At 44.6% G+C, this 13,372-nt stretch overlaps 1 long non-coding RNA gene across 1 annotated transcript in view; it reads left to right on the forward strand.

Annotated features, from left to right (window-relative positions):
- Nucleotides 1-4,296: 4,296 nt before the first annotated feature.
- Nucleotides 4,297-13,372, forward strand: part of LOC134928933 (uncharacterized) — a 32,557-nt gene continuing 23,481 nt past the window's right edge. The window contains exons 1-2 of the long non-coding RNA XR_010178138.1: nt 4,297-4,408; nt 5,632-5,693. This is a non-coding gene — a long non-coding RNA (uncharacterized LOC134928933). The remainder of the gene's footprint in view (nt 4,409-5,631; nt 5,694-13,372) is intronic.

A 13,372-nucleotide genomic window follows, 5' to 3' on the forward strand; every position in this document is an offset into this window, starting at 1 on the left:
TTCTGGATGCACTGTATATATATATATATATAAGTGATGTGCACCGGAAATTTTTCGGGTTTTGTGTTTTGGTTTTGGATTCGGTTCCGCGGCCGTGTTTTGGATTCGGACGCGTTTTGGCAAAACCTCCCTGAAATTTTTTTTCCGGATTCGGGTGTGTTTTGGTTTCAGGTGTTTTTTTACAAAAAACCCTCAAAAACAGCTTAAATCATAGAATTTGGGGGTCATTTTGATTAACCTCAATAACCATAATTTCCACTCATTTCCAGTCTATTCTGAACACCTCACACCTCACAATATTATTTTTAGTCCTAAAATTTGCACCGAGGTCGCTGGATGACTAAGCTAAGCGACCCAAGTGGCCGACACAAACACCTGGCCCATCTAGGAGTGGCACTGCAGTGTCAGACAGGATGGCAGATTTAAAAAATAGTCCCCAAACAGCACATGATGCAAAGAAAAAAAGAGGTGCAATGAGGTAGCTGTGTGACTAAGCTAAGCAACCCAAGTGGCCGACACAAACACCTGGCCCATGTAGGAGTGGCACTGCAATGTCAGACAGGATGGCACTTCAAAAAATAGTCCCCAAACAGCACAGGATGCAAAGAAAAAAAGAGGTGCACCAAGGTCGCTGGATGGCTAAGCTAAGCGACCCAAGTGGCCGACACAAACACCTGGCCCATCTAGGAGTGGCACTGCAATGTCAGACAGGATGGCACTTCAAAAAATAGTCCCCAAACAGCACAGGATGCAAAGAAAAAAAGAGGTGCACCAAGGTCGCTGGATGGCTAAGCTAAGCGACCCAAGTGGCCGACACAAACACCTGGCCCATCTAGGAGTGGCACTGCAGTGTCAGACAGGATGGCACTTCAAAAAATAGTCCCCAAACAGCACATGATGCAAAGAAAAAAAGAGGTGCACCAAGGTCGCTGGATGGCTAAGCTAAACAACCCAAGTGGCCGACACAAACACCTGGCCCATCTAGGAGTGGCACTGCAGTGTCAGACAGGATGGCAGATTTAAAAAATAGTCCCCAAACAGCACATGATGCAAAGAAAAAAAGAGGTGCAATGAGGTAGCTGTGTGACTAAGCTAAGCGACCCAAGTGGCCGACTCAAACACCTGGCCCATCTAGGAGTGGCACTGCAGTGTCAGACAGGATGGCACTTCAAAAAATAGTCCCCAAACTGCACATGATGCAAATAAAAAAAGAGGTGCAATGAGGTAGCTGTGTGACTAAGCTAAGCGACCCAAGTGGCCGACACAAACACCTGGCCCATCTAGGAGTGGCACTGCAGTTTTCTAGCGAGAGGATGAGTGCTTCCATTCTCATGTGAATCTGAACCACTAGCCATGAACATAGGCCAGGGCCTCAGCCGTTCCTTGCCACTCCGTGTCGTAAATGGCATATTGGCAAGTTTACGCTTCTCATCAGACGCTTTTAATTTTGATTTTTGGGTCATTTTACTGAACTTTTGTAGTATACTTGACGACACAGAGGTAGAACAGTGGCCTACTGTACCGTACTGCTATATATTATATACTTGTGGTAAGCAAAATTCTGCACTGTCCTCCTACTATATATATATACACTGCGCAAAACTTAAATGCACCACAGGTATGGATGGATAGTATACTTGACGACACAGAGGTAGGTAGAGCAGTGGACTACTGTACCGTACTGCTATATATTATATACTGGTGGTCAGCAAAATTATGCACTGTCCTCCTACTATATATATACTGCGCAAAACTTAAATGCACCACAGGTATGGACGGATAGTATACTTGACAACACAGAGGTAGGTAGAGCAGTGGACTACTGTACCGTACTGCTATATATTATATACTGGTGGTCAGCAAAATTCTGCAGTCCTCCTACTATATATATACTGCACAAAACTTAAATGCACCACAGGTATGGATGGATAGTATACTTGACGACACAGAGGTAGGTAGAGCAGTGGACTACTGTACCGTACTGCTATATATTATATACTGGTGGTCAGCAAAATTATGCACTGTCCTCCTACTATATATATACTGAGCAAAACTTAAATGCACCACAGGTATGGATGGATAGTATACTTGACGACACAGAGGTAGGTAGAGCAGTGGACTACTGTACCTACTGCTATATATTATATACTGGTGGTCAGCAAAATTATGCACTGTCCTCCAACTATATATATACTGCGCAAAACTTAAATGCACCACAGGTATGGATGGATAGTATACTTGACGACACAGAGGTAGGTAGAGCAGTGGACTACTGTACCGTACTGATATAATACTGGTGGTCACTGGTCAGCAAAATTCTGCACTGTCCTCCTACTATATACTACAATGCAGCACAGATATGGAGCGTTTTTCAGGCAGAGAACGTAGATATTTTCAGCACACTGAGCACAGATATTTGCAAGCACACTGAGCACAGATATTTGCAGCACACTGAACACAACTGAGAGAATGCTGCACACGTCCTCTCCCTATCATCTCCAATGCACGAGTGAAAATGGCGGCGACGCGCGGCTCCTTATATAGAATACGAATCTCGCGAGAATCCGACAGTGGGATGATGACGTTCGGGCGCGCTCGGGTTAACCGAGCAAGGCGGGAAGATCCAAGTCTGCCTCGGAACCGTGTAAAATGGGTGGTTTGGGGGGGTTCGGATTCCGAGGAACCGAACCCGCTCATCACATATATATATATATATATATATATATATATATATGTGTGTAACCCTTCCCTACCCCCTATGATCAGAATACCGTGGGTTATTATAGAGTTCTTAAGTCGTGGCTCTACCCAAGCATTAACTCTATGATTGGCTTGCTTGGGAAAGCCGGTAAAGCGTATTTATAGATACCCTTCACAGATGGATTTGTTGTTAGTGTAGTTATTACCTTAGTTCTTCTTTCTCTTCTAGATTCTGCACACTCGAAGACCAGGAACCGCTGCCCATTTACAAGGTAAGTATTTATTAAGATTCACATAGGAAGGACACAATTCTCTCCTTCTTCAGCAATTACTTACAATTATAATCAGCAATTACATACAGTGAGAATCATGATCCCTCTTAAACACACATTTAGCATGTGGGTCTATACTAATGGTTCTATTATCCCTTACAACTGCCCTTGCATGCAATACAAAATAAATGTGTTAACCTGTTTAGCAAAAAAACTTTAGACTTAGCCTAAAACTAGTTATTCAATAGCTAAAGCTAATCACATATCTGCATTTTATTGTTCACTCGTAGGTATATGAAACTATATCGTTGGTGCACTGTTGGGGCCCATCATAAATTGTCATATGGAAGAGATGTCTGAATCATATGAAGAAGAATCCCCCACATCTGGCTACAAAGTTTCTAGTTCAGAGGCTTGGAACCTATCAATCTCTGTAGCTAGAATTGTATTTATCGACAAAAGAATAACTGTATAAATTTCCAGGGATCGGCGCCCCTATATACTGTGTATATCTTTATGTCATCAGCCCGTAGACAGAACTCAGTCTCCTCAGAATAGTAGGATCCGCCATGGGAGAGATAAAGTTTAACCTAATGCGAATAGTGTTTAATCTCTAACTATCGCCAGTGGTCACTGGGGACTCTGTGTATCTTGGGTGGTCCCCCTCTAGTAGTGCCAAGCTTAGTACCCTGGATATGGTGCAGTACAATGTATAACTGTACGGCTGGATTACTGTCCACTTAGCTGACAGTAGGCATAATAGTGACTTTCTTAACTGCTGGTAGCTCAACAGCCTAACAGTCTCATAGCTTAATTGCAACAACACTGGTACTGCAAGAATAGGGTGGGGAACTGAGATTACCAATGCTGCTGAGGAAACTCTCTTCACTTGTCTGGCTTTAGTCCCTTCACAGTTAACATCAGCTAGCTATCTGATATGGCACGGCACTCCTCCCCCAGCCCTGTGCTTCCTGGGATGACTGGCTGCTTACAACGGACTGTCACTCCCCCCAGTGGCTTACTGGCTGCGACCTCCGCATAGGGTAATGCCGGTAATGCACGGGCTCCACCTGGGGTCCTACCTCCAGTTAGTGAAACAGCTCTCCGCTGCCTCAGCCCTCTGATCCTGATCACTGTCTGTTCTGGCTCCGCCACCTTCTTTCCTTCACTGGGTGGTAGCGGCCACGATCTCCCGGCTCTCAGTGAATGCAGCGTAGCATCCGATCTCCGCCCACCGCAGCCGCGATGACTAACTACCGCATAGGCTTCTAGACGAGCAGCTCTCCGGTACTCCGCTGATATCCTCTGTTTTTCCTCAGCTCCCGTTACTGACGTCGCACGGCTCAGCTACTTCTTCTCCGCCGATCACTTCGTCAGCCGCTCTTCCTATCTTGTTCTCCCCGGACACCGCCAGCCACTCCAGCCTCTCCTTGCAGGTAACGGTTCCTTTACCCTCGCGCTGCCTCAATTTATTCTCTGCATACGGGCACACATTCCCGGCACGAGGGGCTTCTGGAAAAGTCTCTCTAGCCCCTCTTGTGCCAATTTAATCCGTCCCTATAGTTCAATATACATAGTGATCTAGTCACCCTCAAACATCCTTTACATTTCATTTCATACTTTACACTCTAATTACATTATACATATTATATACACTTCATATATTTACACCTACATTATTGTATATACTTAGCCCACTGGTCATGGACCTATACTCCGAACTAAGGAGGTCATTCCGAGTTGTTCGCTCGCAAGGCGATTTTAGCAGAGTTGCTCACGCTAAGCCGCCGCCTACTGGGAGTGAATCTTAGCATCTTAAAATTGCGAACGACGTATTCGCAATATTGCGATTACAAACTTCTTAGCAGTTTCAGAGTAGCTTCAGACTTACTCGGCATCTGCGATCAGTTCAGTGCTTGTCGTTCCTGGTTTGACGTCACAAACACACCCAGCGTTCGCCCAGACACTCCCCCGTTTCTCCAGCCACTCCTGCGTTTTTTCCGGAAACGGTAGCGTTTTTTCCCACACGCCCATAAAACGGCCTGTTTCCGCCCAGAAACACCCATTTCCTGTCAATCACACTACGATCGCCTGAGCGAAGAAAAAGCCGTGAGTAAAAATCCTAACTTCATAGCAAATTTACTTGGCGCAGTCGCAGTGCGGACATTGCGCATGCGCACTAAGCGGAAAATAGCTGCGATGCGATGAAATTTACCGAGCGAACAACTCGGAATGAGGGCCTATACTTCCTCGTGAGCACATATTATAGGGAGCTACATATATATAATCTGAGTGGTCCCCAGAGCGTTCAGTGTACCGGGCCCCAAGGTTTCTGTTGCCGACCCTGGCTGTAACCTGTTGGTCATTGAATAATCTTAAAGTGCAAAACCTAGGTCTTGAAAAAGAAATTTGATAATCATGGGTGAACAAGAATTTATTTATTCTTGTTTGTGTCCTAAGGATTAAAATGCCCTATTTTTATAGTATTTGTTGAGCTGAATAGGTTTGTAAAATTTCCCTTTCATATACGGTTTTTCAGTAACTTGCAATTATATTTTAAAAACATATATAATTACATACTTATTAAAATCTGGTTAAAAGGACAACCTTGTAGTTTAAAAAGTATCTATGTTTTATTTTCTACTGTAATTTTCCTCAGAAATGTCTCTCTTGAGAGTCCAGCAGAAGTCAGCCAGCAAATTTGGGGCTCAACTTGACTTGGTAACATTTTTCCATGTTATAAAATGGCCTAATGAAAATGCTCACCATGTTCGTCATTCACTACACCCATGTTTTCCAGAAATAGGTCCAAGTAAGAGTCAAAGACATGAACCTTTAATGACATATTGCAGCCCACCCAGAGGAAAATATATAAACTCCACAGCCTACCTGGAGGCAACCCACACATGCAAGAAACATGTTTCTTGCCTGGATCAAGTGCAATAAGTTTTGGCTAATCCTTCTGAACATAGTGGTTTTGCTTGTCCCATGTGCATAAAAAAACAATAGTACAGTACAGTACTTGACCACAGATGGTCCACTTATATGTCTGATACTGAACCTTCTCTAAAATCTACTTCATGTTGTTGTATGACTCGTGCAAGAGGTATAGGAACAGAAGGAAATACAGGTGAAACTCAGAAAATTAGAATATCGTGCAAAAGTTCATTTATTTCAGTAATTCAACTTAAAAGGTAAAACTATTATATTATGAAGACTGATTACATGCAAAGTTAGATACTTAAAGCCTTTATTTGTTATAATTTTGATGATTGTGGCTTACATTTTAAAAAAAACACAAATCCAAAATCTTAGAAAATGAGAATATTACATAAAGTTAATAAAAAAAGGATTTTAAATACAATAATGTCGGCCCTCTGAAAAGTATAATCATGCATATGTACTCAGTACTTGGTTTGGGCCCCTTTTGCATGAATTACTGCCTCAATGCGGCGTGGCATGGATTCTATCAGCCTGTGGCACTGCTGAGGTGTTATGGAAGACCTGGATGCTTCAATAGCGGCCTTCAGCTCTTCTGCATTGTTCAGACTCATGTCTTTCATCTTTCTCTTGGCAATGCCCCATAGATTGGGGTTCAGGTCAGGCAAGTTTGCTGGCCAATCCAGCACAGTAATCCCACGGTCACTGAACCAGGTTTTGGTACTTTTGGCAATGTGGGCAGGTGCCAAGTCCTGCTGGAAAATTAAGTCAGCATGTCCATAAAGCTTGTCTGCTGAAGGAAGCATGAAGTGCTCTAAAATGTCTTGGTAGATGGCTGCATTGACTCTGGACTTAATAAAGCACAGTGGACCAACACCAGCTGATGACATGGCTCCCCAAATCAACACAGACTGTGGAAACTTCACACTGGACTTCAAGCATCTTGGATTGTGTGCCTCTCCATTCTTCCTTCATACTTTGGGACCTTGGTTTCCAAATGAGATGCAAAATTTGCTCTCATCTGAAAAGAGGACTTTGGACCACTGAGCAACACACTAGTTTTTTTTTCTTTAGCCCAGTTAAGATGCTTCTGATGTTGTTTGTTGTTCAGGAGCGGTTTGACAAGAGGAATACATTTGAAGCCCAATTCCAGGATCCGTCTGTGTGTGGTGGCTCTTGATGCACTAACTCTAGTCTCAGTTAGAGATGTGCACTTGAAATTTTTCGGGTTTTGTGTTTTGGTTTTGGGTTCGGTTCCGCGGCCGTGTTTTGTGTTCGACCGCGTTTTGGCAAAACCTCACCGAATTTTTTTTGTCGGATTCGGGTGTGTTTTGGATTCGGGTGTTTTTTTCAAAAAACACTAAAAAACAGCTTAAATCATAGAATTTGGGGGTCATTTTGATCCCAAAGTATTATTAACCTCAAAAACCATAATTTCCACTCATTTTCAGTCTATTCTGAATACCTCACACCTCACAATATTATTTTTAGTCCTAAAATTTGCACCGAGGTAGCTGTGTGAGTAAGATAAGCGACCCTAGTGGCCGACACAAACACCGGGCCCATCTAGGAGTGGCACTGCAGTGTCACGCAGGATGGCCCTTCCAAAAAACACTCCCCAAACAGCACATGACGCAAAGAAGAAAAGAGGCGCAATGAGGTAGCTGTGTGAGTAAGATAAGCGACCCTAGTGGCCGACACAAACACCTGGCCCATCTAGGAGTGGCACTGCAGTGTCACGCAGGATGGCCCTTCCAAAAAACACTCCCCAAACAGCACATGACGCAAAGAAAAAAAGAGGCGCAATGAGGTAGCTGTGTGAGTAAGATAAGCGACCCTAGTGGGCGACACAAACACCGGGCCCATCTAGGAGTGGCACTGCAGTGTCACGCAGGATGGCCCTTCCAAAAAACACTCCCCAAACAGCACATGACGCAAAGAAAAAAAGAGGCGCAATGAAGTAGCTGTGTGAGTAAGATAAGCGACCCTAGTGGCCGACACAAACACCGGGCCCATCTAGGAGTGGCACTGCAGTGTCACGCAGGATGGCCCTTCCAAAAAACACTCCCCAAACAGCACATGACGCAAAGAAAAATGAAAGAAAAAAGAGGTGCAAGATGGAATTGTCCTTGGGCCCTCCCACCCACCCTTATGTTGTATAAACAGGACATGCACACTTTAACCAACCCATCATTTCAGTGACAGGGTCTGCCACACGACTGTGACTGAAATGACGGGTTGGTTTGGACCCCCACCGAAAAAGAAGCAATTAATCTCTCCTTGCACAAACTGGCTCTACAGAGGCAAGATGTCCACCTCATCATCATCCTCCGATATATCACCATGTACATCCCCCTCCTCACAGATTATCAATTCGTCCCCACTGGAATCCACCATCTCAGCTCCCTGTGTACTTTGTGGAGGCAATTGCTGCTGGTCAATGTCTCCACGGAGGAATTGATTATAATTCATTTTAATGAACATCATCTTCTCCACATTTTCTGGAAGTAACCTCGTACGCCGATTGCTGACAAGGTGAGCGGCGGCACTAAACACTCTTTCGGAGTACACACTTGTGGGAGGGCAACTTAGGTAGAATAAAGCCAGTTTGTGCAAGGGCCTCCAAATTGCCTCTTTTTCCTGCCAGTATAAGTACGGACTGTGTGACGTGCCTACTTGGATGCGGTCACTCATATAATCCTCCACCATTCTTTCAATGGGGAGAGAATCATATGCAGTGACAGTAGACGACATGTCCGTAATCGATGACAGGTCCTTCAGTCCGGACCAGATGTCAGCATCAGCAGTCGCTCCAGACTGCCCTGCATCACCGCCAGTGGGTGGGCTCGGAATTCTGAGCCTTTTCCTCGCACCCCCAGTTGCGGGAGAATGTGAAGGAGGAGATGTTGACAGGTCGCGTTCCGCTTGACTTGACAATTTTCTCACCAGCAGGTCTTTGAACCCCAGCAGACTTGTGTCTGCCGGAAAGAGAGATCCAAGGTAGGTTTTAAATATAGGATCGAGCACGGTGGCCAAAATGTAGTGCTCTGATTTCAACAGATTGACCACCCGTGAATCCTTGTTAAGCGAATTAAGGGCTCCATCCACAAGTCCCACATGCCTAGCGGAATCGCTCCGTGTTAGCTCCTCCTTCAATGTCTCCAGCTTCTTCTGCAAAAGCCTGATGAGGGGAATGACCTGACTCAGGCTGGCAGTGTCTGAACTGACTTCACGTGTGGCAAGTTCAAAGGACAGCAGAACCTTGCACAACTTTGAAATCATTCTCCACTGCGCTTGAGACAGGTGCATTCCACCTCCTATATCGTGCTGAATTGTATAGGCTTGAATGGCCTTTTGCTGCTCCTCCAACCTCTGAAGCATATATAGGGTTGAATTCCACCTCGTTACCACTTCTTGCTTCAGATGATGGCAGGGCAGGTTCAGGCGTTTTTGGTGTTGCTCCAGTCTTCTGTACGTGGTGCCTGTACGCCGAAAGTGTCCCGCAATTCTTCTGGCCACCGACAGCATCTCTTGCACGCCCCTGTCGTTTTTTAAAAAATTCTGCACCACCAAATTCAAGGTATGTGCAAAACATGGGACGTGCTGGAATTTGCCCAGATTTAATGCACACACAATATTGCTGGCGTTGTCCGATGCCACAAATCCACAGGAGAGTCCAATTGGGGTAAGCCATTCCGCGATGATCTTCCTCAGTTGCCGTAAGAGGTTTTCAGCTGTGTGCGTATTCTGGAAACCGGTGATACAAAGCGTACCCTGCCTAGGAAAGAGTTGGCGTTTGCGAGATGCTGCTACTGGTGCCGCCGCTGCTGTTCTTGCGGCGGGAGTCCATACATCTACCCAGTGGGCTGTCACAGTCATATAGTCCTGACCCTGCCCTGCTCCACTTGTCCACATGTCCGTGGTTAAGTGGACATTGGGTACAGCTGCATTTTTTAGGACACTGGTGACTCTTTTTCTGAGGTCTGTGTACATTTTCGGTATCGCCTGCCTAGAGAAATGGAACCTAGATGGTATTTGGTACCGGGGACACAGTACCTCCAACAAGTCTCTAGTTGGCTCTGCAGTAATGATGGATACCGGAACCACGTTTCTCACCACCCAGGATGCCAAGGCCTCAGTTATCCGCTTTGCAGCAGGATGACTGCTGTGATATTTCATCTTCCTCGCAAAGGACTGTTGGACAGTCAATTGCTTGGTGGAAGTAGTAAAAGTGGTCTTACGATTTCCCCTCTGGGATGACCATCGACTCCCAGCAGCAACAACAGCAGCGCCAGCAGCAGTAGGCGTTACACGCAAGGATGCATCGGAGGAATCCCAGGCAGGAGAGGAATCGTCAGAATTGCCAGTGACATGGCCTGCAGGACTATTGGCATTCCTGGGGAAGGAGGAAATTGACACTGAGGGAGTTGGTGGGGTGGTTTGCGTGAGCTTGGTTACAAGAGGAAGGGATTTACTGGTCAGTGGACTGCTTCCGCTGTCGCCCAAAGTTTTTGAACTTGTCACTGACTTATTATGAATGCGCTGCAGGTGACGTATAAGGGAGGATGTTCCGAGGTGGTTAACGTCCTTACCCCTACTTATTACAGCTTGACAAAGGCAACACACGGCTTGACAAATGTTGTCCGCATTTCTGTTGAAATACTTCCACACCGAAGAGCTGATTTTTTTGGTATTTTCACCAGGCATGTCAACGGCCATATTCCTCCCACGGACAACAGGTGTCTCCCCGGGTGCCTGACTTAAACAAACCACCTCACCATCAGAATCCTCCTTGTCAATTTCCTCCCCAGCGCCAGCAACACCCATATCCTCCTCATCCTGGTGTACTTCAACACTGACATCTTCAATCTGACTATCAGGAACTGGACTGCGGGTGCTCCTTCCAGCACTTGCAGGGGGCGTGCAAATGGTGGAAGGCGCATGCTCTTCACGTCCAGTGTTGGGAAGGTCAGGCATCGCAACCGACACAATTGGACTCTCCTTGTGGATTTGGGATTTCGAAGAACGCACAGTTCTTTGCGGTGCTTTTGCCAGCTTGAGTCTTTTCATTTTTCTAGCGAGAGGCTGAGTGCTTCCATCCTCATGTGAAGCTGAACCACTAGCCATGAACATAGGCCAGGGCCTCAGCCGTTCCTTGCCACTCCGTGTGGTAAATGGCATATTGGCAAGTTTACGCTTCTCCGACGACAATTTTATTTTAGATTTTGGAGTCCTTTTTTTACTGATATTTGGTGTTTTGGATTTTACATGCTCTGTACTATGACATTGGGCATCGGCCTTGGCAGACGACGTTGCTGGCATTTCATCGTCTCGGCCATGACTAGTGGCAGCAGCTTCAGCACGAGGTGGAAGTGGATCTTGATCTTTCCCTAATTTTGGAACCTCAACATTTTTGTTCTCCATATTTTAATAGGCACAACTAAAAGGCACCTCAGGTAAACAATGGAGATGGATGGATACTAGTATACTTATGGATGGACGAGCGACTGCCGACACAGAGGTAGCTACAGCCGTGGACTACCGTACTGTGTCTGCTGCTAATATAGACTGGATGATAATGAGATGAAATCAATATATATTATATCACACTAGTACTGCAGCCGGACAGGTAGATATATTTATTATGTAATGACTGATGACGGACCTGCTGGACACTGTCAGCTCAGCAGCACCGCAGACTGCTACAGTAAGCTACTATAGTAGTATGTATAAAGAAGAAAAAAAAAAAAAAAAACACGGGTAGGTGGTATACAATTATGGATGGACGAGCGACTGCCGACACAGAGGTAGCTACAGCCGTGGACTACCGTACTGTGTCTGCTGCTAATATAGACTGGATGATAATGAGATGAAATCAATATATATATATATATATATATATATATATAATATCACTAGTACTGCAGCCGGACAGGTATATATATTTATTATGTAATGACTGATGACGGACCTGCTGGACACTGTCAGCTCAGCAGCACCGCAGACTGCTGCAGTAAGCTACTATAGTAGTATGTATAAAGAAGAAAGAAAGAAAAAAAAAACACGGGTAGGTGGTATACAATATTATATATATATTATATACAATTATATATATATATATATATATATATATATATATTAAACTCACTGGTGGTGATTATTAAACTGGTGGTCAGGTCACTGGTCACACTATCAGCAACTTGCACGTAGTACTCCTAAGCAGACAATCACAATATATATTATACTGGTGGTCAGTGTGGTCACAATGGCAGTGTGGCACTCTGGCAGCAAAAGTGTGCACTGTACGTTATATGTACTCCTGAGTCCTGCTCTCAGACTCTAACTGCTCCCCACTGTCAGTGTCTGGATGGACGAGCGACTGCCGACACAGAGGTAGCTACAGCCATGGACTACCGTACTGTGTCTGCTGCTAATATAGACTGGATGATAATGAGATGAAATCAATATATATTATATCACACTAGTACTGCAGCCGGACAGGTAGATATATTTATTATGTAATGACTGATGACGGACCTGCTGGACACAGTCAGCTCAGCAGCACCGCAGACTGCTACAGTAAGCTACTATAGTAGTATGTATAAAGAAGAAAGAAAAAAAAAAAACCACTGGTAGGTGGTATACAATTATGGATGGACGAGCGACTGCCGACACAGAGGTAGCTACAGCCGTGGACTACCGTACTGTGTCTGCTGCTAATATAGACTGGATGATAATGAGATGAAATCAATATATATATATATAATATCACTAGTACTGCAGCCGGACAGGTATATATATTTATTATGTAATGACTGATGACGGACCTGCTGGACACTGTCAGCTCAGCAGCACCGCAGACTGCTACAGTAAGCTACTATAGTAGTATGTATAAAGAAGAAAGAAAAAAAAAAACCACGGGTAGGTGGTATACAATTATGGATGGACGAGCGACTGCCGACACAGAGGTAGCTACAGCCGTGGACTACCGTACTGTGTCTGCTGCTAATATAGACTGGATGATAATGAGATGAAATCAATATATATATGTATAATATCACTAGTACTGCAGCCGGACAGGTATATATATTTATTATGTAATGACTGATGACGGACCTGCTGGACACAGTCAGCTCAGCAGCACCGCAGACTGCTACAGTAAGCTACTATAGTAGTATGTATAAAGAAGAAAGAAAAAAAAAAAAACCACGGGTAGGTGGTATACAATATTATATATATATTATATACAATTATATATATATATATATATATATATATATATATATATATTAAACTGGTGGTGACTGGTGGTCAGGTCACTGGTCACACTATCAGCAACTTGCAAGTAGTACTCCTAAGCAGACAATCACAATATATATTATACTGGTGGTCAGTGTGGTCACAATGGCAGTGTGGCACTCTGGCAGCAAAAGTGTGCACTGTACGTTATATGTACTCCT

Source organism: Pseudophryne corroboree, chromosome 5, assembly GCF_028390025.1.
Source record: "Pseudophryne corroboree isolate aPseCor3 chromosome 5, aPseCor3.hap2, whole genome shotgun sequence".
In the NCBI taxonomy this organism is placed as follows: domain Eukaryota; kingdom Metazoa; phylum Chordata; class Amphibia; order Anura; family Myobatrachidae; genus Pseudophryne; species Pseudophryne corroboree.